This window comes from Thunnus maccoyii, chromosome 23, assembly GCF_910596095.1.
Source record: "Thunnus maccoyii chromosome 23, fThuMac1.1, whole genome shotgun sequence".
In the NCBI taxonomy this organism is placed as follows: Eukaryota; Metazoa; Chordata; class Actinopteri; order Scombriformes; family Scombridae; genus Thunnus; species Thunnus maccoyii.
The window spans coordinates 11,392,347-11,417,790 of record NC_056555.1 but is presented as its reverse complement, the minus strand read 5'-3'; the positions used below and the strand labels follow the sequence as shown (position 1 = coordinate 11,417,790).

Genomic DNA, 25,444 nt, shown 5'->3' with positions numbered 1-25,444 from the left:
CATCCACTTCTACCTTCCTAATTCCTAGACAATATTAACACACACACACGAAAGCGCATGCGTGCAACCAAAACAAAACAACAACAAAAAAATGAAATACTTAAAACTAAAAATATTTAGTAGACATGGCACCACCATCCTCACCCCCATAACCTCCTTTCCATACCTCCTTCAGATCTGTTACATAAGTAAAATATCAATATAACAATCTATAATACTTTATATACAGTCTATGATGGTTAACTATTGGTTTAACTATGACAACACCACCAGATCTAATTCATAGTAAGTTTTAGTATTTGGAATCCGGGGTTGGTGCTGAAGTGCCTCAGCAGCCACAGCTACCTATTTATCTGCAGGAAATATTCCCTCTGACTCTACAGCTCCAAAAAACACCCAGTTTAAAACAAGACATTCAATACCTTACTTTCGAGAAATGAGATGTTTTGATACTTGGTGCCACAGACACATTTTGTTCTATACTCAGAAAGTATTATGAGTCATTACTCAGTCCTATGCAGGATTCAGGATTTTTGCATTAAAATTCTCTTCATGGCAGGCTTTGAAACAGTATTTATACATTCAGAGAAAATCCTCAAGAAGGAAAACAACTTGTCACAGTGGACCAACAACAACCAACTATGGAGTCTTCCGATACATTGTCTCTTAGGTCATGAGTCTACACCCGAGGCAGAAAGTGAGAACCAGCTCTGGTTGTTCGTTACCCTGCTCACGGTCAGAGAGTGTGTCAAGCTCTCCAGAACCAGAGCCAGGAGGAGTGGGTCACCCACACAAAGAGACTGGTGAACCAGACTTTGGAGGGACTCGCTGTAACTGAAGGCTTCTGCCCGGACGTGAAGAACACAAAGAAAGTCTGCAAGACTGTGCTGACAGACCTGGCAAAGAAGTTTTGTGGGAGGCACCTGCTGAAGTCTGTGATATTACTACACGATCCAGCTGTGGAAAAAGTCATTGTGCAGTCTTTACAGGCTCACATCAAAGAGTTCTTTGCTCAACTTGCAAAGAAAGCAGCCTCCCGCAGCTTATGGAAAGATGTTCTCTAGGCCGTGCTTTTCTCTGCAGGTATACTCACTACCTTAATGATTCTCATCTAAAGAAGAACATCAGCAGCTGCAGGTGGAGGAGGCTCACAGTGCTGCAGCAATGTCTGCTGTCAGACATTGACAGTGTCACACAGTGGCTCAGTGGTATATCTGATATCTGAAGCAGACATCAAAAATACTTTTTTGACTTTTTTTCGATTTTTAAATCAAAAATACTTTTTGATGTGTGAAGCACTTCTTAAATCAAATCAACCTCACATCAAAATAAATATGTCTAGGGAAAATTTGATGATATTTGGACAAAAAGTTATAGTATTACACAATCATGGAGCTTGTTAAAACCCCATCCTAAAATTACATCAAAGTCCATGTGGAAAATAAGCTTTTTTTCCCCCCAATATCTTATAACTGTGAAGTTTAAGTCAGTGTGGACCATCCCAATATTATATGTAAAAGCATTTCTTTACTGCCTGTTGTCTTCTGCAGGCTTGATGGTATTGCAATCATTCTTGAGGAAAGTTTTCAGTTAACAGTACAACTGGAGCATTATAACTGCATTACAAAAGCAGGTGTAAGCTTCCATCCAAGTGTCTCTGTCCTCATTTATCTGCCCATTCTCTCCCACTAACAATACCAGAGGAGACAGTAGCTATCTAAACCGTCACGTATGAATGTGTATGTATGAATGAGTGTGTTTTCAACACATTTGATTTCCAGCAAGCAGATGCCCTGGAGCTTGTAAATGTGAACCGCAGAAAATCCACAACCACATCAACAAAGACAAGAGGTTGAAGGTGTTCACAACTGCCTTTTTATTTCAAGTTGAGAAAACTATCTTGCATATTTAAAAGCACAGAGTTGTGCAGTGTCAACCTGGGCAGTGACGACTGTTTGTCTGTAAGAGCCTGAAGGTTGTTTGCTCATCGAGTATCAGACATCTGTGTGTGACAAGATTTTGGTAGGCCTAGAGGTTGTTTATTACACTGTGTGTGTGAGTGTGTGTGTGTGTGTGTGTGTGTTCTGTGCCGGCGTACATCTGTCTACATGTTCCTATAGTCACAGAAAATGACAAATGACCTCATTAAGATAGTTGCCAGGTTGGGTTTAGTGCACCGTGTCATTCTGTCATATAGATACAATATCCTAAAACCACCTGGCATGTAGAATGAAGCATGAAGAATTTGTTTTTGCATTTTCACTGCATCTGTGAATAAGCCAAACAGCACCACAAGACATTAAAAAGCAACCACATGAATATTGTTTTTGCAACGTGACAACTAAAAGGTGTCATTATGTTGTTCTTTAAATAAAAATTATTGCCGTTTTGAGGCTTCTGTTCTGTTTTCGGACACTAAAGCTGAGGAACTGAAGCTGGAAATAGATTCGTGCAGTTAAAATGATAAAGTATCTGAGAATTTTAAAAATTTCCTGGGGTTGGAAAGTACTAAATCACTGATCTATCACTGTGCTCCTTCACTGTTAAAACTAGTCGTTTTCACACTTCAATGGTGAAAACAGTTTTCAGCTTTTACTGTATCTCCTAAACATCAGCTTTTCATGAAAAATAGCTCTTTTTTTGACAATGCATTTTTCAGCTAATCCAATTTAGCCGAAGTAGTAAGTGGATTTTCTCAACATATAAAGGAATGCTTATACAATTCAGTTTATCTGAAAAGTCAAAAATCACCAAATTTCATTTGGAACATGGATTTATTTGGACAGTGACTCGGCAAAAATAGCAAATGTAGCAGAAATAGTGTGATTTTAAACACTTTTCTCAAGGTATGTGAGGTTGGCCTTTCCAGCTGCTTTTAAGTCTCTTGAACAGTTCAAACCCAGACATTCCCTTGAAGTGTTTGTATGTGTGTGTAGAGACAGAACCAAAGAAGGAAGCTTGGTTACCATGGCTACTTGAATGTTTTTTTTAATTTTAACAGTCTGTGAACATCATTCAGATGACAGAGAACACACACACACACACACACAGTCCAGTCCATACAAAAAGAGCAGTCAGACAGAGCTGAGTTTAATCAGAGAGATTTACTGCCGCTAGAAAGTTTTTTTTTCTTTCCTTCAAGAGGTTAAAGGGACAACTCTCCCATCCCCGCTGTTCCCACTCGACACCACACAATGCACACAATGGAGTCATCAACAATGTCAAACATGCACACGGAGACGGTAAGAACAAGAAAGATAAATCGAGATTAGGAAACAGTAGGAAGTAGCATTCCTCTGCTGCTGATCCTCTGCTAAGCGTTCTGGATTTGAAGGGGAGCATATTGTAAAAACGTCCAGGTATGAGAGCTCTCGGGGGACTAGATCCAATCATCAGGCTCATTTTGCAGCCCTGAAGGAGGGAGTTTATGAAAGCGAGAGTGAGGCAGAGAGGGAGAGGAAACATGAACATGACAAGGACCAGCAGAGGAGTGGGAGGTCTGAAGTTACAGAAGAAGAAACAGACTGTAGAAAAGGAGATGATTTGTGAGATAGCTAAAAAATACGGGCAGTTTGGCCAGCATCAGCGCAGATGAAATACTTCTCCTGTGACACTTGGCTCAATTCAATCAGTCACAGCGAGAGAGGGGCCTGCCATTGAGTTTGATTTCTATGTTAATGCAGGATTTCTGCAGGCTATGCAGGGGAACGCCTCCCAGGGCTACACGGGGGGGACTTGAAAACCTCATTTAACACAAACATGCACTCCTACACACACAGATAGAACAAAGAACTGTTCAACTTTACAGAAAGCAGCCCCATGCTAAGAAGCGGGGTGTTTGGATTTACCTCGGCGCTCCGCAAGAGATAAAAGCTGCTGTGGTTAATCTTACACTCTATTTAAATACAAATGCAATATTGAAAAAGGCTGTGGATTACATATACATGTACATATAAGGATGTATAGCAAACCAAATGTATTTAATTCACAACGCTGTGAATCTCTTAGCGACCTAAATTTACTCTCACCACAGTTTTCAGTAAATAAACAGTCTGAATCTTGCATATAGTTAAACTGAGGATGGATACAACCTGTGACCCCTAACCAAACCTCCAATCGACCAATAAGACCAAAGAGCAGTCCAGAAATGCAGGATCTGTATCTGGTAAGAATACTTTTGGATAAATTTGAATGAACTAAAGTAAGCCAACATGAAACAGGAACGGCTATCTATTCTATAATAAACACTTTATGTGATACTTATTTTTACCCAGATAAATCTGACAATAAGCCTTTTAAACAGAATTCCTTTTGACAAATTAATGATGGCTGAGTTATATTTAACTGCTTTGGTGTCAGGGTCCTAGTGTTGTGTGTGTTCACTGGCTCGTTGTCACATTTGAATAGAACTGAGCCTTCGTTGATGTTATTAGTAACACCTGTGCTTTTCCTACTATGACAAGTGAGAATGTCTGCTGTGAAAAAGGCCTACTGTATATATTTTAGATTATGCTATCCAACCTTTGGATGTTGATGATATACCCTTGCAAGGGTTTTAGAAAAACAATACATCTGATACTGATTTGGATAGATGTTTCTGTCATGTAAAATCAAACATCTCCAAATAAATATTATGTAGCTATAATAGGTTTTGTTAAGTTTAAATCAAACAACTTCCCCAAAGCATACAGAAGCAGAAATACTCATGCAACCTTTTAGGTGACCATTGTATCCTGAATCATTATCTACAATCACAGAAGAGTATAAAGTTTAACATCGCCCAACTGATGCATTGAAACTTACTTACTAAATTATTATTTCTTATCATGAAACACATATTTGAATGGCATGCCTAGCTAAGAATTGTAGTGACTATAGCATAAGTCTATAAATAACAGGAGTGAAAAGCGAGTAAAACCTGCCTGGGGTTCAAAAGATTAATGTGAACCTAATACTGATTTAGCCAACATAATGAAACCCAACATCTGGCCTCTGGGGCATTGCGCATGATGTAGTAAACAGAAGTGAAAACAGAGGAAAGCCTTCATATGTAGTAACGATGCTGAATGATTCATTAAAAAAAAACAGGCCTATTAATACTAACACACTACTAACACAAACATGATTAAGTACAAGTGGAAACTATCCTCCCAAAAAGACCTGAGCCTGACCAACACTGCTAAAAATCCACCAAGATCTGAGAGGCTGTAACTCTCATCACCATGGAGAGAGTCAGAAGCAGAATAAGACCCAGAGCGCTTAACCGAGCAGAGCTTGGTCATCAGTGACATGACATGTCAAAGACGCGCTGGAAAAATGTCATCCGGCACCCTAGAGACCATCTTATCTAAGGGAATGACACAAAAGGGAGTCAAGGGAAAGACAAAGATGGAGGGAAACCAATGAGAGTGAAAATGAGAGGAGAAATGGAAATGTGGAAATGAGAGGGAGGTAGACAAAGAGCTGTTGACAAGGGTGGGCAAACAGTAGAGGGTATAGACCTATAGGATGCCTTGGAGACACCTAATATTGACTGCATATCTTCCACCTAACACAGTAGATGAGGATTGAGGCCTCCTAATATTAGTAACAGCAGTAGAGAGGGATTTCTATGTGTGATCTCATTAATTTAGGACTCTTCACAAAACCTTGTTCTCAGGCTTAAAGCTGTGATGAGGAGGCGGCAAGCAAACACAAAGGCTGCACAGTCACAGCACAACGGCTTACTATGACAGTGAAGTGCACATATTACGCTTACTACATTCTGTCTGGCAGTGCAGCTGTAACCAAGTGAGATTGCTGTAAATGGAATATCATTTTTTTTTTCTTAATGGTTCAACAAAGCCACAGTATGAAGAGCGATGGCAGATTGTAGCTTTATCGTTACTGAGAAAAGACAACACTGACTCGTGACTCTCACTCCACTGCTCGTCTCACAGCAGACAAACAAAGCATCTCACGGCTGTGTAATTGGTATACCCTCCAGCAATCGTGCGACACAAGATTCTTTGAAAGGAGATCAAAACTAGAAATGAGTGATGACAGAAGATGACATTACTAAATCCGCTATTTTTAGAAAAGATCAAAGAACATGAGGACTGAAGTTAAACCTCCCTCAGGGTGCTTGTGTGTATGTTAGTATGGACATATGTCCTTCTCACAGCATATCAAACATGATATTTCATGTCACTCCCAACTAAATATTTTGATGGAGCTTGAAGGGATGCTCTGACCATCAACCCAAGTGCACTTTGACAAAGATTAACCCAGATGTGAACAACCATGAACTATTTTTCAGATACCGTATGACCTCTCTAACTGCTAGGTCTACCCAATCAAGAAAAATGTAGCATGTTTGCATAAATTATGATCCTAAACAATCACCATTATTAAATATGTACCTATGCAGTATTCTCATCTAAATGCACTGAAACTGAGTTGGTTTTGCTGATATACTTCAGACACACCAGCCCTGCCACCAATGGTGAAAGCACTTGAATATTCAACTCTGTCTCCTAAAAATTACATTTACATAAAACTAAATTGCAGTAGCCAACACACAATGTAGTGAACACATCTGCAAAACATTCCATGCCAATGTATTCAATTTATTTTTCCTTCAATATCTGCACCCGGCAACTAAAGCATGATAATCCGCCATTAAGGTATAAACACTTTTACCATAATTCATGATGGAGCACATTTTCTGCAAAACCAATTGAGAAACTGTTCAAAACTTAAATAACCAGACAGGAATGTCAGCAAATGTAATTCAGCAAATTCAATACCAATAAACAAAGTTACATCATCATATTGATACAAAAATTATATAGAAATTTGTTCCTTTAATTACAACATTGCCCACAATGGCCTCATATACCCACAGACATTGAATGGATAGCTACTGTACCATGGTATAAATGGTATGAAAAAATCTGCAATATACATAATATCCACATTGTATCATCATAGTGCCTATCCTCATAGTTAAGTATTGAAAAAGTCAACAGACAGGATGTTGACTCTGTATTTAACCCCTAACCCCTGTCCTAAACCTAACAACATGTGAGACACAGAACAGAAACCCCAATCTCCGATGTCTATGTTCTGTGCTCTGGACAACCAATCAACCGCTCCGACTGCCTCCCTTTGACTTCTGTACAGGAAAAAGACTTCCAGGATTGAAAAAAACCAAACATTTCTAGCAACTGTAAACCAGGCAGCAATTACGTTTCCTCCTAAATGTATTTAGAAATGCACATCCAATACATTTTAATATCAACGTTAAAAGAAAAACGTGTTCTCAACATTTCAGATGGGACAGCATGAACAGTTTGGGGACCATAAGTTAACAGTGAGTGTAAAATTGCTAATAAGTAGGGTGTACAGGATTGGTGTGAGATGTGATAATCCCTGCGTGTCTGTGAAAGCACTCGCTTAACACAAAGTGACTAATTACACTCCACGTTGCAGTTCCACTAGATTGAATGTGAAAGCTCTAAAACAAGCACTTCAGCAGAATGGCTAGACTTGACATTAACAGTCCACTTCTGAAAAAGGACTTGAGGCTATTCCAACAGACAAAACAGTTGCTCTAATCTAAATGTAACCGGGGCTCTCGTGTTAGCTGAATGAACATGCCTGTGTGCTTTCGCATTTTTAAGTGCTGTATTTGTTAATGGCCCTAGAAGTCAAATAAACACTCAATAGCTCAATCGCATGGCTTTCGCTCATGTAGCTCTCAACTTTGTTAATGCAGCTACATTTTGTGGGCGAACAAAAGAAGCCTTAATAAAGCAAAACAAGCCACATGCAAATGTTCCTGAGGACTTCCTGAATGATGTGACTGAACGTGATTCATGACCTTACCTGAGCAGCAAAATGAGCTCGGTTAGACTTATTTGGATGCTGTCATGGTTCAGTAATGCGGTGATGTTGTTGCTTCCTTGCTGCGGTTCGTAGGATCACTGTAGCATGAATTGGACACACATGCATCTATTATACTGCAGTTCATAGACGTGAACACAAATCTATTTGGTTCCCACCTTTGCCCTGATTTTCATTAAACAAATTCACAATGAAACAACATTTGGTGACCTGCAGTCAAATCCAGTGAACAAAACAAACAACAAAATCAGTTGCGTCAGTCTGAAAGGCTCAAAGGTTTAATGCAAGCAAATACCACACTTTTGCTATAGTAAAACCTTTCAGATGAAAATGTCTGCTTTTGTGCTAATTGGACACCTTAGCTGAGAATCCGCTGAGAAAATTGTCTGTGTGTGTGTCCCAATAACCTCATTATTTGACACCAATCATGAAATTAAGGAGGCCTCACTATGTCTATTCTTTGACACCCTTACATGGCTTTTGAAGCAGGAGAAAGCAATATTTCAAGGGTTGCTCCTTCCACACCCGCCAATTTCTCACAGCTCTTCAAAAACTAGTCAACACCTCTTCCTTTCTCCACCTCTGGTGAGCAGACTAAAGATCCAACTGGTGTTCAATTTCAAGTCAAGTAACCAATATAAACAACAGCCAATGTGGATGATGTTAGGAGCAGTCCTTTGCTGACAGGAGAGAGCAGATGAACAACAAACAGATTCAGACTTATGCTTGCGGGACAAAGGGTGCCATACCAAAAATTCAGACCAACTTAAGGTGATCAATATGAAAATATGTCACCAAGAGACCATAACCCTATATCTACAAAGACATTTGTCCTTGAATTGGCTCCAAGTATTTCCTGTAGTGCTGCAACTACAAATTACTTTTTGACATTTTGTCAATAAGCAATGAAAAACTGTCCATTAACTTCCCAGAGCCAAAGATAATGTTTTCAATTATCTTGTTTTGTCCAACAAACAGTCCAAGGATATTAAATATAAATTGATATAAAAGCAGAAAATCCTCACATTTGGAAAGCTGAACCAGGGGATTTTTGGTGTCAATTAACTAATTGTTTCAGCTCTACTTCCTTTAGATCATAAAATATGCATTTTAACAAAAAATTTTCCAACCACATTGGCACTTTCTTTCAGAAAATACATCATCTTTTAAGCCTCAGCACTAGCCTAAATGACCCATTAAGATGAGTGGTCCAATAAAATCTTATGACAGTTCACCAAAAATCTGAGCCAAGATCAATAATACTGGGAGAAAAAATATCACATGTACAGCGAGGGTCTGTACTGGACCTGCCAAAGTAGCAGACCCTAGCAGCTTGCTATCACTCAATCTCTCATTGCACACATACACACAGGCTATTCACTGCAACCCGTGGGACTCTACAGACTTGTTGGCCAGCGGTGCTGAGCTCGTGGCACGCCAGACAGCATGGACCCAGCTGTAAAAGAGAGACTGCAGCTATCTCTATACAAAGGCTGCTGTCAGCACTTTGGTGCTTTAAAAACATGCTGTCTGTGCTAATGAATGTACCTCACAGCAAAGCAGCCCAGGGTTTACTCTGGGACAGTCCACAACTCCATCTGTGCAAATGTGTCTATTTTATTTACTGGTCTATTAAATGCTGTGCCTCTTTGAGGGATATTAAACATTGTGGTCTCCATAATACTATTAACTCACTGTTCATTTAAGAAAAACACATCTTTTGCCTCCCCTGGTGCATTTTGTTTGCAGTTTATACAGTTATAGAAAAAAAGCACATAACGTACATGACTGGCCATGGAAATGATTGGTCTATTAAGATTACTGAACCTCTGTCCTTTTGCTAGGGGAGATTGTGTCTAACAAAAGGCTCATCTGACCGCTGGGATTTTGACTAAACAAGATAAACAGAGTTAACCCACTCAACTCCATCCAGTCTGCTTTAATGAGTCTGTGAAGGATCACACAGCTGTCTAAAAACAGGGGCGTCTGCTTTCAGCTACACTGATGCCCTCCGGGTCCCCAACCCTAATCCCAGGATCAATAATCTCGGTGTCAATACAACTCTCATGTGCTGACACTTATGGATCGGTGATACCTGATACACACTATCAATTAGTGTGTTAATGTGAATGTTCTGGTTTGGGTCTAATGTGTGAAAACCCTGTGTTTGAACAAATGAGTTAATTTGAATGACACATTTGTTATCTCTTCAATTTGGTTTCATGGACTGATTTTTAACAACCATAAACAAATCCTAAACTTTATTTTAATCTTGTATCCTTCCCCTATTTCTCAGACAAAATAAGTGCAGTATATCACCAATCATCTCAAATACGACCCTGCCAAGAGAGGCAAAGCATTCAATATAGTATTTTGTGGCCTGGCTTTGATACACCAAAGCAGTGGTGGTGCTTCTAAGAAAGAAGATAAGAAACATATTTTCGCATATATTTATGAGAATTTTTATCAATTATTCAAGCACGAGTCATCTCTTACGGCTACAAAACCTAAAGATCAATCTTGCTACAGGAGGTAACTTGTAGCACAGCACCTGTGGTGCAAACTAGTCAAGAGTGTAACAGGCTACATTATCTAAACCTTGATCCCACTAACATCACAGAGTGTGAGCTAGGAGCAGCCTGATCAGTTTAGAGCTGCAGGCTGCAGGGCTTTAACTGCAGAAACATTTCTCAGATGCAAAAATAATCTTGATTGAAGACTCATCAAAGATCAAGGCAAATGTGCACCCTACTGCCACAGAATTTCACTTACAAGAGTCTGGATGGGAAAAAAACACAGTACGATATAATTCAATGTAACAGCCCAGGAGTAAATGGCAATTAAGGGAAACTCAAAGTTTGTTTTATGGAGCCCCATGTTTGGGGCCAGTTTGTTGTCAAAAAATATTACATTAAGTAGGAGGTTCTGTAGCTGTGATTTATGATTGTGAGTTAAGTTGCTACCTGAACGCTGCAAAATTATATCATGTGGGGAGACAAATATGTCCAAAAACTGTCACCATGGAGGGAAACTGCATTACCAAAGAAGAAAAATGGCCACTAACCTGACCTTCACTAGTACTTTTTGGAAGATACTTAACACTTTAACAAAACAATCTATGACCTAAAAATGACCAACAGTTCTGACACGAAATTCTTTCATACATGGAAAAAGTATTTCTCCATTGTTATCAGCCTCCTGGGCACAAAGAAATGTATTCTATATTATATTCTCTTTGATGTATAGTGTATTTTAAGGCGGTTAAACATCATTCAGATCTTCCATGAAATCATGAAAGACTCTTGATGGAGAGGTAGGGTGGGTCTGATAGATAACTGATAGAGTGGTGGGCAACCACCACTCTAACAGCAGCCTGTATGCCAGCGTGTATTCCTCAGTTATCGGAACAGGGGGGGAAATGAGCAGAAATATTGATCAATACTGGTGTACAGATAGATCGATACATATGTACATTGATAGATAGATGATAGACATATACATTGATAGACAAATAGATAGATGGATAGATAGAGCTCCAAACTGTAGGAAAATAACAGGAGATGACAGTATTGACTGTATCATTGCTGACCAAACATGTGACAGTTAATGTGATCCAACAGTTACGGGACACTCCCCTGACATCTGATAGCTTGTGCTACCTGGTTATGTGAGGATGTACAAAGAGGAAACCACCGTGGGAAATGTATGTGATACCTATTTTAGAAAAGTAGCTGCTCTTCCACTTATTAATGGACCTTTTGTAGAGTAAATATCTTGTAGCTAAGGTATCACATAGCTGTAATGGATGAGTGGCTTGAATGAATAAATAACAAAGCAAAGGGGTTTCCTATGTTTCAGAAAGGGCTGAGTGGTACATTGCAGTCATCAATACCAACTCTATGAGGCAGTTTCCTCTTCTTTCTTTCAAGGTTAATCTTTATTTTCTTATACACAGTATTTTCCCAAAAAATAATATTAGGGTTTAAGAGGTACATATGTTATGAACAAAAATTTACATAAATACTGCACATGACAGGCATACATAAAGACATAGATGAAAATATCAGGTCCACCAACAGCAATATTTCTCAACAATTCAATAAAAAATAGCAGAAACTACAAAAAAGTGATATTTGATGCTTGCAGCCAGTGGGTAGCAACTGAGTGCTGGCTCGCATTTAGCTGGGTAAAGGTTAAATGGGCTTTGTGAGTCATGGATCAGAGCAGAGAGTGGAGGAGAGATGGAGTGGGTTGAGGGTCAATACCAGCAGTGTGCATATGGTGGGAAAATGCTGGGAGAACACTAGGGCGGAGGGGAGCTGGGTAAATAGGCATAGCGCAGAGCTGTATGCAGCCCTCCCAGGCAAGGAAGTGATTACGATTTTAAAGAATGTAAATGCATTCAAATGACATGTTGGATAGCATTTGCACCGCAAAACGAAATCAATATCTTCATATTTACAATGGATAACATGGCTATGTGAAATGTGAAAGGGGTCATAATGTTGGCAGCTCCCCTCAGCTCTACGAAGTGTGCATCTTTTAGCTCATTATTTTGGTTTTATGGCCTGCAACTTTACTGTTTCGATTCACTACAGCTCTCATCAGTGTGTCAGTTGTTTTCTGAAAAAAACCCCACTAATATACCCACTGTATGCTACCTTACTAGCACCTATCTTCAGACAGACAAAGTTAGCGACTAGCTGGTGAAGATAGTTGAGCTACAACAAAGAGTTCAACAGAGTCACACACTCAACAATTTCCCTCCTTTGCTGTGTCCCTTTACGAGAGCGGAAAAACTATATAACAGACGTTTGTTAGTGAGACATATGGCTGTCTCGCCAAAACTGTACTTACTGGCTTCGAGCCAAGTCATTAAAACAGTTAATTATCTGCATGCTAGTGCAATACGATGTTAGGAAACAGTTCCATCATTAAGAAGTGGGTTATGCGGATAACATATTAACTAAAGAAATTTTTTTTTGTTTTGATCTGATACATGATCACAAAAATGGAAGATGTCATGTTAAGTTCTTTTTGCATCTGAGCCGGAAATTTCTAGTGACGACCAAAAATAGCAAAAACCTCTCAACAAATGACAAGGTGATGACTGATATCTGAATATACACGGAGTAGAAATCTTGACCCTACATGTCTGCATGTACATGCTCAGTGTGCCTGATTTCAGTCTAGCTGAGTGTATCATCACTGTGTATCTTAGCAATCTGAGCAGGGACACCAAGGTTATCTCTTCCTCTCAAAACAGACCAGGAGAGCAGAATAGCAGAGTTGGAGAGACATTAACCAATTTGATAGAAAAGCCTGACCGCTATCTGTTCCTCCTTTTGATCAGTAACAGCCACAGAGAATCACTCAGACTTTGTTTCATGCTATGATGATATTCATTATCATAACTGAGAAAATAAGTAACTAATAGAATCAGGAAAAAACACACTTGTTTCTGTAACATATGCTGGATTTTCCTCTACGTACTCTATGAGACATTTATATCTGGAACGCAGTAGTCTCATACCTCACGTGCAACTGCGATAAGCTAAAGTGCTACAACAGCAGCCATGGGTGCATTACGTCAGGGAGCAAAAAGGCAAGGTGAGTAAAGCACCCTGGCTCTGATAGGACAATGCAGAATATCCGGCGACCCAAAAAAAAAACATTCAGCTCAGCAGTTTTAAGGGTGAAAGAGACAGAGAGGACAGAGTGGCTAGAGTGGCAGGGTGGGGCGTTATCACTGATGTAAAACACCACTGACTTTTATCAGCCGGCGTCCATGATGCTGAGTAAGAACAAACAGAAAATGAGTTATTCTTACAATAAGTCACATTCCCCCAGAGCCTGGTCTGCATCAAGTCTGTTGACATGAAATACATGCTATTGGTTAATGTAGCCTACTGTTTACATCTAAAGGGCAAATGATCATCAAATTCCCTTTTTAACAAATAAACCAAACACTTGCATTTGCAGTGGCCAGTATAGTTCCAGATATGACTTACGGGAGTATTCTACCCTAAAATGTATTCAGTAATCTTCATTATCTATTCGTCCCGATAGCTGTAAAAATTTTATATAAGATGTATCTCCTCTGATAAAGTGATTATCTCAGCATTTCCTCACATGGTTATCTTTATAGCTAAAAACAGCATCCCTGCCAGATTTCTCCTTGTAATCTGGGGCAAAAAGTTAATATTTAGCAATTTCCTGAGTATATTTGATGACATATCTTTTGCTTTAAGCATTTAGTACACCAGGGGAGATGTGTGTTATACAATGTCACAGTTTGGCCTATTTTTAGAATGTAAATGCTCACACACACACACACACTGTATGTGCATCTTTTTATATAACCCATTGAAAATTTCATCATAATCCCCTAGAGCAGCATCTTATATATGTACATGTGATTTCAAATGAGGATTCCAACATCCTAAATAACACAAGAAGACTGATAGCACAAAATTGTAATCAATTATCCATTACTTATACATGTTTAAAGGATGTTGACAAAATCATAAAAGTTACAGATTTACAGCCTTTTATTATTGAAATATCAAACTATAAAAACAGATAAAAGTTTTATATTTTTAGCAAAATATACATAAGTAATGCTTAAACATGACTTACATGTCTCAGAGTTGAAAGAGTTAGGTATTTCTCTATGTAATACAGTATGCAATACTGATAAACTGAACAGTGTGTAGTATTTATACACATTAAAAAATACTATTGCTAGTGTAATAATGAAAGATCTGAGTTGTTGCATAAGGGTGGTTTCCATACTCCCTGCACATTCTGGACATGTGTGCATGTGGGTCAAGCGGTTCAAATAAAATTAAACGTCGGAATAAACAAAACATGTTTAAAGAGACAGATGTTAGATGCCTCTCTTTCTTGCTTCAAGGCCTGTAAACACGAGGGTCTGTCTGTCTAATTGGTTTATCAGTGAACAGACACATCTTAAGCTGATAGATGACTTTTCCACACTGAGGGCCGGCTCTGTTCTCCGTCCTCCTCATCCGCTCGATGGACAGTTTATCTTTTTCTACAAAGGCATTCTTTCAGTACAACCAGAGGGCTCTTACTAAGGGCTGGCCGGCCTCAGAAAGGCCTTCTCTCCGGGGTCAGACGAGTAGGACCGAGGACACATGCAGGCTCCATTGAACTGGAGCCACTCTTCCCACACCATACACGTATTGATGATTAGCAGATGCTCGATTCAAAGTGTCCCCTGAACAACTGAGACCGGACAAGTCTTGTTTCTAAGAGATCCCTGAATTGCACAGAAATTGGACACTTATGCATGAATATACATACATGTACAAATCATACCCTCTCTTCCCACAATGATCACTATACTCCACAGCAACCACACAATCATGAGTGTTGCCAGAATATTGCACCTGAAATGACACCAGTGTTGCCACAGGGAGTATTAGTGTCCTGTGTAAGTGAGGTGTGAACACTGTCTGCTTCTGGCCATTGCAATAGCTCAAAAAACCAATACATAATTACACACTCTACAAATCATGTGTGAAAGCCCTTGGATAAATTTTCCATCCAACTTATCTCTCCTTATGGTTGGGGGTTAAAAAAAAGAGATATCTACCTATGAAAAAAAATGAGCTTAAAGATTAGTTTCTTTATCCTCCCATATAAAGTGATGATGCGGTTCTCCATGGCAGCAAGTAAAGTAAAAGAAAAAAAAAGAAAATCAGTAATAGCTGACAAATTCAATTATGCCCTGTAAAAAATATCTTTGATAATTATTGTTAAAGCTGGTTGGTTCACACCCATCATGTGATGCTGGTGCCTTGAACCAATTGGATGTTGGGTGTGATAAGAGGAGCTCTTTAATGGCTTCTTTGACCTAAATCCTCACTAATCATTTTAGAGCTGTGACAAAGATTCTGGTGGATGGGGGTAATATTGTTTTTAAGCCTACTGTACGATGAATTAAGCTCCCTCCACTGGGATTTGAACATTCCTCCTTTGTTTCCCTAACACTGATTAAAAAAGAGGATATATATGACCATATACGCCCTCAATATAAGTTTACTTTTTTTTCTTTCTCACCCAAATACATAGCGAGATGTGAGGTCCTCTTTTCAAAAATTCAACCACATAAAGATATTTAGAATGATATATACAGAAAATATATGCCAGCCAAGACTCAAATGAAACTGCAGTCAAAACAAAACATCTTTGCCTGCATATGGCTCAGTATATAAAATTAAATCGCCTGTTCAGACAGATATGCTGATTTGTTTTTACACTCAGCAAGTGACAGCTACTACCAGTCTGGCAGCTCCTCTGCTTTCACCCACTCTCCCATCTGTTGCCCACCTGATCCACACAAACAAATCCTCTGCGGCCCGCAAATAGACTCAAGCCTACATGTGAAATAAAAAGTCTGATAAGTCATCAATCCACTAATAAAACAGAGGTGAAAGGAGTGAATAAAAGTGGGAATGTAGACCTACTGAGCTTATTTATCATGCGAGTGTATACACAAATGAGAATATGTGGTATAACAACACGCTATGTCTCCTTTTATTAATCTCCAGTCTCTTGCTCTACTTCAGATGTGGCCTAGCACAGCTGGTGATCGCAGCAGCACGTCGCTCCTCTCCTCTCCATTCTTCTTCACTTTATTCCTCTTCACTGCAGATCTAGTTTCCCATTTTTTACTCCTCTCCTCTCCCCTCTTGGTTTATAAACCTCAGTTAATGACTCAATCAAGACAGTTAAATGAAGGACTTTAAACTGTATATACTCTTATCATGAGTTAGGTGTGTAGTGGAGGGCTAGAGCTAATGATTATTTTTATTGTCAATTCATTATTCTCTCAATTGATTGTTTGTCTATAAAATCGAGAAAAAAGCTTGCCACAATTTCCCATTGTCAATTAGTGAACTAATAGTTTCAGCTCTACTTTAGTGTTTTAAGGGGACGTGTCATGACAAGGCAAGGCAGGGCAGTTTTATTAATAAAGCACTTTTCATATACAGAAGTAGATTCAAGGTGCTGTACAGATTCATGCACATTTTCTCTCTCCTGGAATATCTTTCCATGATTTGCTGTTCAAAAAAACTCTGTATTTATTTTAGATTGGCCCTTTAAGCAGCCCCTCGGTTCAGCCTCTGTCTGAAACAGGCTGTTTTAGATCCTGTCTCTTTAAGGCCTTCCTCCCAATGAGCCTGCTCTGTTCTGATTGGTTAGCTTCTGGAAGCTGCTCCTGGACTACTGGTGGTTCCGGAGGATACATCAACAAACATTAGTAGTAGGATTTCACTTATTTTTTTGCGTTCTTTACTCAAATATAAACTTCTCAAATACATCTGCACATTTTCCAGCCTGAATCCAATCCAAAATGTGCAAGTGGACATTGCAAACAACCTGTGGAACAACCTTAGCAAAAAAGACTACAGACCGAACAGCCATTTGTGGGCACACGCAAACAATCTGATGTCATGACAAGGAGGAAATAGAGGTAACTTTGCAAACGGAGTGTTCAGAGTGGCCTGAAGCCTCGGCTTTTGACTTTCAGGGAGCATATTTACTAGAGTTGGGAATGTCCAATCCAGTATCGATATCAGGTGCTGATACTGACATAATTCACTCATCAGATATCGGACTGACATTACCGATCCACGTACCAATCCACATACCGATCCAGATTTCATAGTGTTCTACAAGTACTGTAGCTCCTTTGAGGGATAGCTCAGTGCATAGGTTGTGTGCATAGCGAGTGTGCGCTTGAGAGAGAGAGAGAGTATGTGACGGTGAGAGTATGAAGTTAGCAGTATAGCAGTGAATGTAGCAGAGCAATGTATGTACAGTTTAGCCTATTTGTCAATGAATAAATGCTACAGTTCCTCAAGACCCAAGCCAAGTTCCTGTGTCGTGCTTGCCACCTGCTGGTTTAAGTGAAGGGGGTTAGCCCCGAAGTTAGCGACAACTTCAACCCCGGTGCAGAACACAGTCTCCCCTGTGCTTTCCACCTACGGGCTGGACGCTGAAGCAGGAAAGGTTAACACTGACCATGAAGGGAACCTCTCACATTCAGAATAAGCAGCGGAAGTGGTGACCATACGGTGAAAGAACGTTGAAATAAACCAGAACAATTAGCAAAAAACCCCCAAAAACCCTGTATTTCCCTACCTGGCTAAGAAGCTAAGCTAAAATGGCAGACACTAGCCAACGCCCTACGGCCGAACACAACTGGTACAGAAAAAAGTATGGATATCTACTTACTAGTAATTGATAATGCATTGCTGTACACTTGATTTGTTCAAGTTTTTCGAAACATTAAAAGAGTTGCCATAGCAATTCACACTCCTACATCTGTTTGTATGTGAAGCCTACTTAACCTACAGTTCAAATAAATTGCTTTGGAATACATTTAAATTTAATGCATTACACATAATATCAACAGCAACAACAACAACAACAACAACAATAATAATCATAATCATGACCATAATCATAATCATAATCATAATCATAATCAAGAAAAAAGAGCTCTGGTATCGGTATCAACAGATATCCAAATTCAGGTATCAGAATTGGATTGGAAGTGAAAAAAAATACATCTCTAATTTTTTTACATATATAAATGACAGAAAATCACAAAGCATGATATGTCCCCTTTACCAAATCAAATTGGTAGAAAAACCTCCAGGAGGACCTTATCTTACCTGAGATTAAACTGTTTTACTGAAATCATGCCTAACACTTCAAGTCCTCATAGCGCCTTCATTGTGCACAAACTGGGTCTCGCCCATCTCCAAGCAATTACATCATTTTCCAAAAAAAGAGTTAAAAAAAAAAGACAAACACCCATTTGTCTTCTATGGAAGGCACAGAGAACAAAAGCATCTGCTCCATGGTGCTCCGGCTCTCTAAGAAATCAACCAACAGCGGCAGAATGTCACACTCCAGCCTTAACTCTCCCCCATTTTCCAATTCATCAATCTTTAGCCAGTCATGCTAATTTAATGTGTCCCGCTACCTTAATGAAAACAGCCACCCAAACATGTCCAGATGTAAGCCAAGGGTGCGGGTTATAGCGGGGTGCGGGGGTTGTGTTTATACCCCTCCCACCCCCACCCTTCCAACCCACCATCATCGCCACAGGGTGCTGATGCTATTAACCCAAAGGATACAGAAGAATCTATGATGCTAATTGTATTAATTTGGCTGCAGCTTCCACATAGATGTGAGCCAGGAGTTTATAAATCTACACTGAGACAAAAACCCCTCCTATTATGACTTCATTAACATGTGCAGCTGCATACTTCATTGGTGGTTGCTTATGTAGTGAGAGAGCTCAACAACCTCTGGGGATGAATTAAAAAAAAAAGAAGCATTGTTTCTGTGTTGCAGCACAGCCTGAAGCAGTGCAGGGCTGGAGAATACAAACCTTAATTGCAGTACAGTATGCACTGTTATAAAAACACAAAAACATGAGCAACATTATTAAGATGCACACACAGATGGACTCACAGCATTTCCTCAGTGTATTAAGGATGCTATGGACTAGAGCTGCAGCCATTACTCAATTAATTGATCAATTGATTGACAGAAAATGAATCATCCACTATTTTGATAGTCAATTAATGATTTTTTAAAACAATGCCCCAAATTTGAAGGTTTCAGGTTCTCAAATTTGACATTTTATGACATCACCACAGACTGTGATGGACATTTTTGACTGTTTTAATGTTTTTTTAGAGAAAAAGATTGTAATAATCGTTAGTTGCAGCCCTAATTAAATATCAGCAATAAAAATAATATTGGAATAATATTGTATCAACACTTCAATAAAGGTTTCCTCCCATGTTTTAGAAAGAGAAACTATTCACTCAAAAGCTTATGTTAGAAATTATTATTATTAAATAATTGAATATTGTGTGGTCTTTTCCAGTAAATGGTCTCAACCCCAAACGGTCTGAAAGCAATATCATGCATCATCTGCCTTGTCTCATAATTGTGTCATCAAAATGAGAATGCACCTAAACCCGACCATAAGCTCCATCACCTGACTTGGACCTAATGGGCCGTGGATAAACGGGAGAGCGGGAGAGTGACGATGACATTGCAGCTGGCATGAGTAATGGTTCAGTCCTGGCTCTGCAGCAGCAGTCTGGGGAGTTGTCACATGGAGACTCAAGTCGTGTCTTGTGACGTGTCATGGGGAAGAACTCGCAATGGTGACTATGGTGCCAACACATAATACCTGCCATGCCATGACATGCCACTGCATTACATGTTATGTTTCATTTTCAAAGAGAAGTCGGCATTTGAGAAAATCACTCCTAATCTTACTAAATGATTAATAGCAGAGACAAATAGAAATAACTAATTTCTTTTTGTAAGTATTTGGTAAAATTAACATCTAATATTCACTGTTTTTAAAATGTGGGAATACTGTAATGATACATAGAGGACAGTAAGCCTTTCTCACAGCATGTGTAGCACTAATAACATTTACGATGGCTCTGTAACATTAATGTGTCCCTCTGACAGCAGCTAATTCAGCCCTCGTTAATTTTATTATTTACACATGCTTTTCCAACTGTGACATGTTGACACATCTTCTATGAGAAAGGCCTGTTCTGTAGTGGAGTTCCACTTTTGCAAAGCAATACTATGAAATGAATGCAGAGTACTATCTTTCCACTAAAACGAGAAGTCAGTATTGTATTCATAACGGCCTCATCTGAAGGTTGAAACATTTTTAGAGAGGAAAACACACAAATCAGAGAGAGATAGTAAGACATGTCTCCTGTTTCATCTCAGCTCTCACGGTGTTCCTGCATGCTGTTAGAGATACAGTATGAAATGCTGACTGGAACTTTCAAAATGTGGGTTAACAGCCTGATATAAGCGTTCTGGCGCATCTACGAGTCCGCACAACACAACAGTGGGTTTCCAGTTCACAGCAACCGATCACATTTACCAACTAAATGAGAAGACGGCAGAGTCGCTCTACATTATTTAAGAGAAAATAGCTAAGGCGCAAAACTGACTCAGAATTTACAAATGGAATATAAACTCACAGAATCTCTCTCTCTCTCTCTATATATATATATATATATATCTGTTTGCATGAGGTGTGGCTGAAGGTCAGCATGGACACAACACATCACGTCATATTGTGTTACAACAACAGTACACGCTGGCTGTAAATATTAACACGGCATGAAATAAACTGACACGTTCAACCTCACACTCTCAGATAGTGGGATTCTTATTATCATCAAAATCCTATTCATGGATTGTTTTGCAGTCAAATGTGATACCTGGTGCCTAGATACTACACAAGTCCAACAATAACACCAAGTATCTGTTATATCTATAATCAAAAACATATTTCATGCTAAAAACACTGCAACAGAACAGAATATCATGTGGCCACAATGGAAAATAAATCACAAGCCTGTTGGTTATCTGTATATTTCCTCTCACACACACTTAATCACACACACTCACAGAATTTGGCCCTACAGTCCTTATCATCATATCAAATACAGCCACTGTGATACTATCTGCACATAAACAGAAACTGTGTTCTGTATGTTGAATGCAAATGAGACTGATTCCCTTAAATCTTGGGTTTAATATGTTTACACCAATAATCTTGAAATCATTGAACCCAACAGATGATGAACCCTTTCCAATTTCCTTGGAATATTACAATGATTTTCCCACTATGCTTTGTCCTCTTTTTTTAAAATTAAAGAGCAGTAAAAGAATTGCTGCCCCAAGCCCCCTCCTCCCTCTCCTCCCCGCTGATCAATAGACACCTGCTGACTATTCACATCTTTAAATCTGAAATCAGAAACCGAGGCCTAGGTGGGTTTCCTGCCTGCCTTTCAGTCTTAACACTTAAAATGACACAGAAGAGCTGAGCTACAGCTGGCAGCATCACTGACAGACATCAAATAATCGGCTCAGCGCTGTCTGCGGGCCTGGCTGCAACAATAAGCAGAATCCCTGCTGCAGCCACCAGTGAATAAAAAATCATTCACTACAACAGCAAATCAACTCGTCGGCTTTCCCTCCCTCTATTGATGGTCGCTCCTCAAGATGCGGTGCATGCAGTGCGGGGAGTGAGTGCACAGGCTGCAATGGTCTTTTGCCTTTTGATGCTCCACCAGAATCCGGATAAAAAACACCGCAATCGGCGTCAGGCGCCTCCATATTGCTGTATTATTTGCACCTGGTCATCATGAGGAACCCAGCATCACTGGATTGCTATGGCAGACGAATATGCACAGATTTGACACATCCACTGCACCATTATTCTCAAGCCACATATGATGATGGAGAAGACAACAGGAGAGAAAAAAAATCTCCCCCCATCATAAAAAGAAAAAGATTTTAAAGGAATGTCCAAACTTACCGTCTGCTGTGAACCGGTTGCTGTCTCCTCCGCCGACCGGTGAGTGTGTTTTGGTGCTGTAGGAAATGATGAGGTGTGTGTATGTCTGAGGGACTGTTCCCGGCCGGTGTGTCCGTCCCCCCACTCAGCCGCTGCAGCAGCAAGCTGTGGTCCACACGGATCCTTCGCTCTCCTCACCAGCTCCCCCGCAGCTGTCAAAACCAGCAGCGACCGAAGATCGTCTATTAGGCTTTCGAGAACACGGGTTCACTCATCGGCGATAACCGTGGACGTCGACGCATGCGCTCTTACACGAGATTGTGTCATGGATGTTGTCTTTGGTGTGAAAACTGACATCATTTTGCAGCTTTTACAGTTGAACAACGAAGGTGTATTTTACTCCCAATTTTGCAGCAACCTTATGATGACGATGCTCCGTCTTGGTGGAAACAGATCTGGCAATGAAGGGTAATATTTATAGTCTACACTGGCTTTATTTATTTATTTAAGAATTACTTAAATAGGACACACAGAAATGCATTTAATTTCTCTTGTATTGTGTCAGCTCAACATCCTGCAAGGATATGCACATTTCTTTTATGCATACAAAATTAATTCACTCAATGAATAAAACATTTGCTTAATTAATATTAATATAATGTGCTTCAGCTAGGTGTATTTACTGGTGGTAGATGATTTACTGGTGAATTAACATAGAGAACTATCTAATCATTTTTTGGAAGTAGGTTAATTTATGGATTAGCCATACAGTTTCTATAAAGACTACACTGGGAGGTCCCTAGCATGTTGCTTGTGGTAGGTAGAGATCCCATCAGAGTGAGACATCTTTATTTTCCTTCTATCTTTCAGTCGCTGCCAATCCGGTGCAGAAATGACAAAAAAAATTGCAACAGTAGCGACCCCGTTTTAACTAGCGGCAGCAGTGGGACCTGCAGACAGAGACGTGAAATAATTTCAACAATAACCCTGCAGAGAACCATGTGATCGTGCCATTGTATTTAATAAAACACACTATACATAACCAAAATATAGTCACCTGTAGCCATGTAAGTCTATGGATATCATTATTAAGTTTAGTTGGTAGTAGGCCTACTTTTATTTTATATAGCTTGTATACTTTGTGAATTCAAAATAAATTAGATTTATGTTCATGGGTTTTTTTTCTGATGGTTTGTGTAAATTTGCTGGGATTATTTTATACTCTACTGATAATATTCATAATTAGATTTTATATTTTGATAAAAGTGGATGGTTCTAGATGTCTTCCAGTGTCCAATATGAGACACAGGTGTTTCTCTGTCATCAACACAGGACAGGTGGCCTATAGACACACACACAGCAGCAGTGCTGGTGTCGAACGCCCCAGTGCACTTTACATTATCATTACTGGCCCACCAATCCACATCACACACACACAAACATGACAGCTCTGCGTGTGCGTATGTGTGTGTGTGTGCGTATGTGTGTATGTGTGTGTGTGTGTGTGTGAACAACGCCCCTCACCTCTCCCACATTACTCAGTTCTAGTGCAGGACAGACCAAGCATGTCTTCCACACATTAAGACTTCATCATGAATACAGCACTCATCACGTCCAGACTGTTTTCTGTCTCTCTCTCCTTGTCAGTGACCACATATTTTTACCATCATTTTTAATGAAAAGTGTAAAGAATCCAACCACTGAGCTGCACTTTCACATGCCATGGATTAGTCATCTGTAGCTCACCATAAGGCATGTCCGTGCACTGTGTGAAAAAAGGGTAGACACGTGATAAATACATGTAGTAACGCTCATCAAGGCCGAGGGGTATTCACAACTGAGTCATGTGCAGTTGCTCCTAATAATGTTGACAAGTCCTGAGGGGAGAGTGGGGCCAAAACAAAGAGTTTTCGCGACGGATGATTTAACATGAGATAAAAACGTGTGTGTGTGCCCGAGACCAAAGTTACGCACCATCTCACAGATTTAAATACATAATTGCTTTCAATGGGTGTAACTTAGAAAAGACAATAGTACGCATTTTATATTCAAACAACTCAATGTTGACCTAGAGTTTGTGCCCACCATTGCGATGTCTGTGCAGTGCAGACAGTGTTGACATTCATGCAGGGCTGTTGGACAAATAGGATGTGTGTGTGTTTTTGTGTGTGCAGGTGTGTCCTCCTCCCTTACTAACCGACTGGCAGAGATCTGTGGAGAGCCGCACCAGTGTGTAAACTGCTGTCGTTTCTTTTCATTGAGGAGACAGACAGATGTGTCTTTTACAGCGTGACATTACGAACATACCGCTGCTGAGTGTGAAATACTCCCGTGCACTTTGAACATGTTTTTATATCTTTAACTGTGTGTCTACTGTCTAATAATTTCACTAGCTTATTGATCAATTTCTCTAAAATGATCCCCTTTAAATCTGTATGACAATTTTTGTGCTAAAATCAGTAAGGAGGCAAAACACTCAACATGTTGCAGTATCATGTTATATTTTCAGGCTCCGACACCTTCTCCAAACTTTCTCGGGGGTTTTGTGTACTTTAAAACCAGTTTATACAGGCCAGGATATATTATGGTAAGACAATGTCACTTTGATAGCAACCAGATACCTGCTTCCTTACCATTATTGTTTACACCTAACTTGGTCAGAGAGTTACATCTGATATGAAGCAGCTTGGGGTCATATCTCTTCCTGTCACTGATGGCTATGAGCCTCTTAACACTACATATCCTGAGATGACCCCTGCGAGAAGATCAGGGGTAAAAAATGCTAGAGTGACTTTATATGAATTCTCCTCAAGCTCTTTTGGGTAACTGTCACTTCTAATCCCTAAGAGACTTATATGTTGGTTGACTTGCATTATTGGAGCTGCTGTAAGTTCATAAATTATGATGACACGTTCAGAGGGGTGGCTTTTGTTATGTAATGTGTTTATATATTTGCCTCGGGTGAGGCGCCGATGCTACTGTGCATTGACAAAACAAGGCGAACTTGTACAAACTTCTTCTCACATGTTGTTTGCATAAGAAGATGGCACATTCTTGGCAGACGTTAAGACTGATGAACACGCCGACTGTGGGAGCTTGAAAACCAGAGGAGAAAAAGTCCGGAGATATTGACAGCCAACTTAAATGTAATCACCT

The 25,444-nt window shown here is 39.7% G+C and overlaps 1 protein-coding gene across 5 annotated transcripts in view; it reads right to left on the bottom strand.

Moving 5' to 3' along the window:
• nrcama (neuronal cell adhesion molecule a) overlaps positions 1 to 22,535 on the bottom strand; it is a 65,008-nt gene extending 42,473 nt beyond the window's left edge. For 3 of the 5 annotated variants that reach the window (XM_042403528.1, XM_042403529.1, XM_042403531.1), the window contains exon 1: positions 22,310 to 22,532. The gene's annotated coding sequence lies outside the window, so the exon portion shown is untranslated. Of the gene's footprint in view, positions 1 to 22,309 lie in introns of all 5 variants that reach the window. The other 2 variants (XM_042403530.1, XM_042403527.1) reach the window with 2 other exon arrangements.
• Positions 22,536 to 25,444: the final 2,909 nt, after the last annotated feature.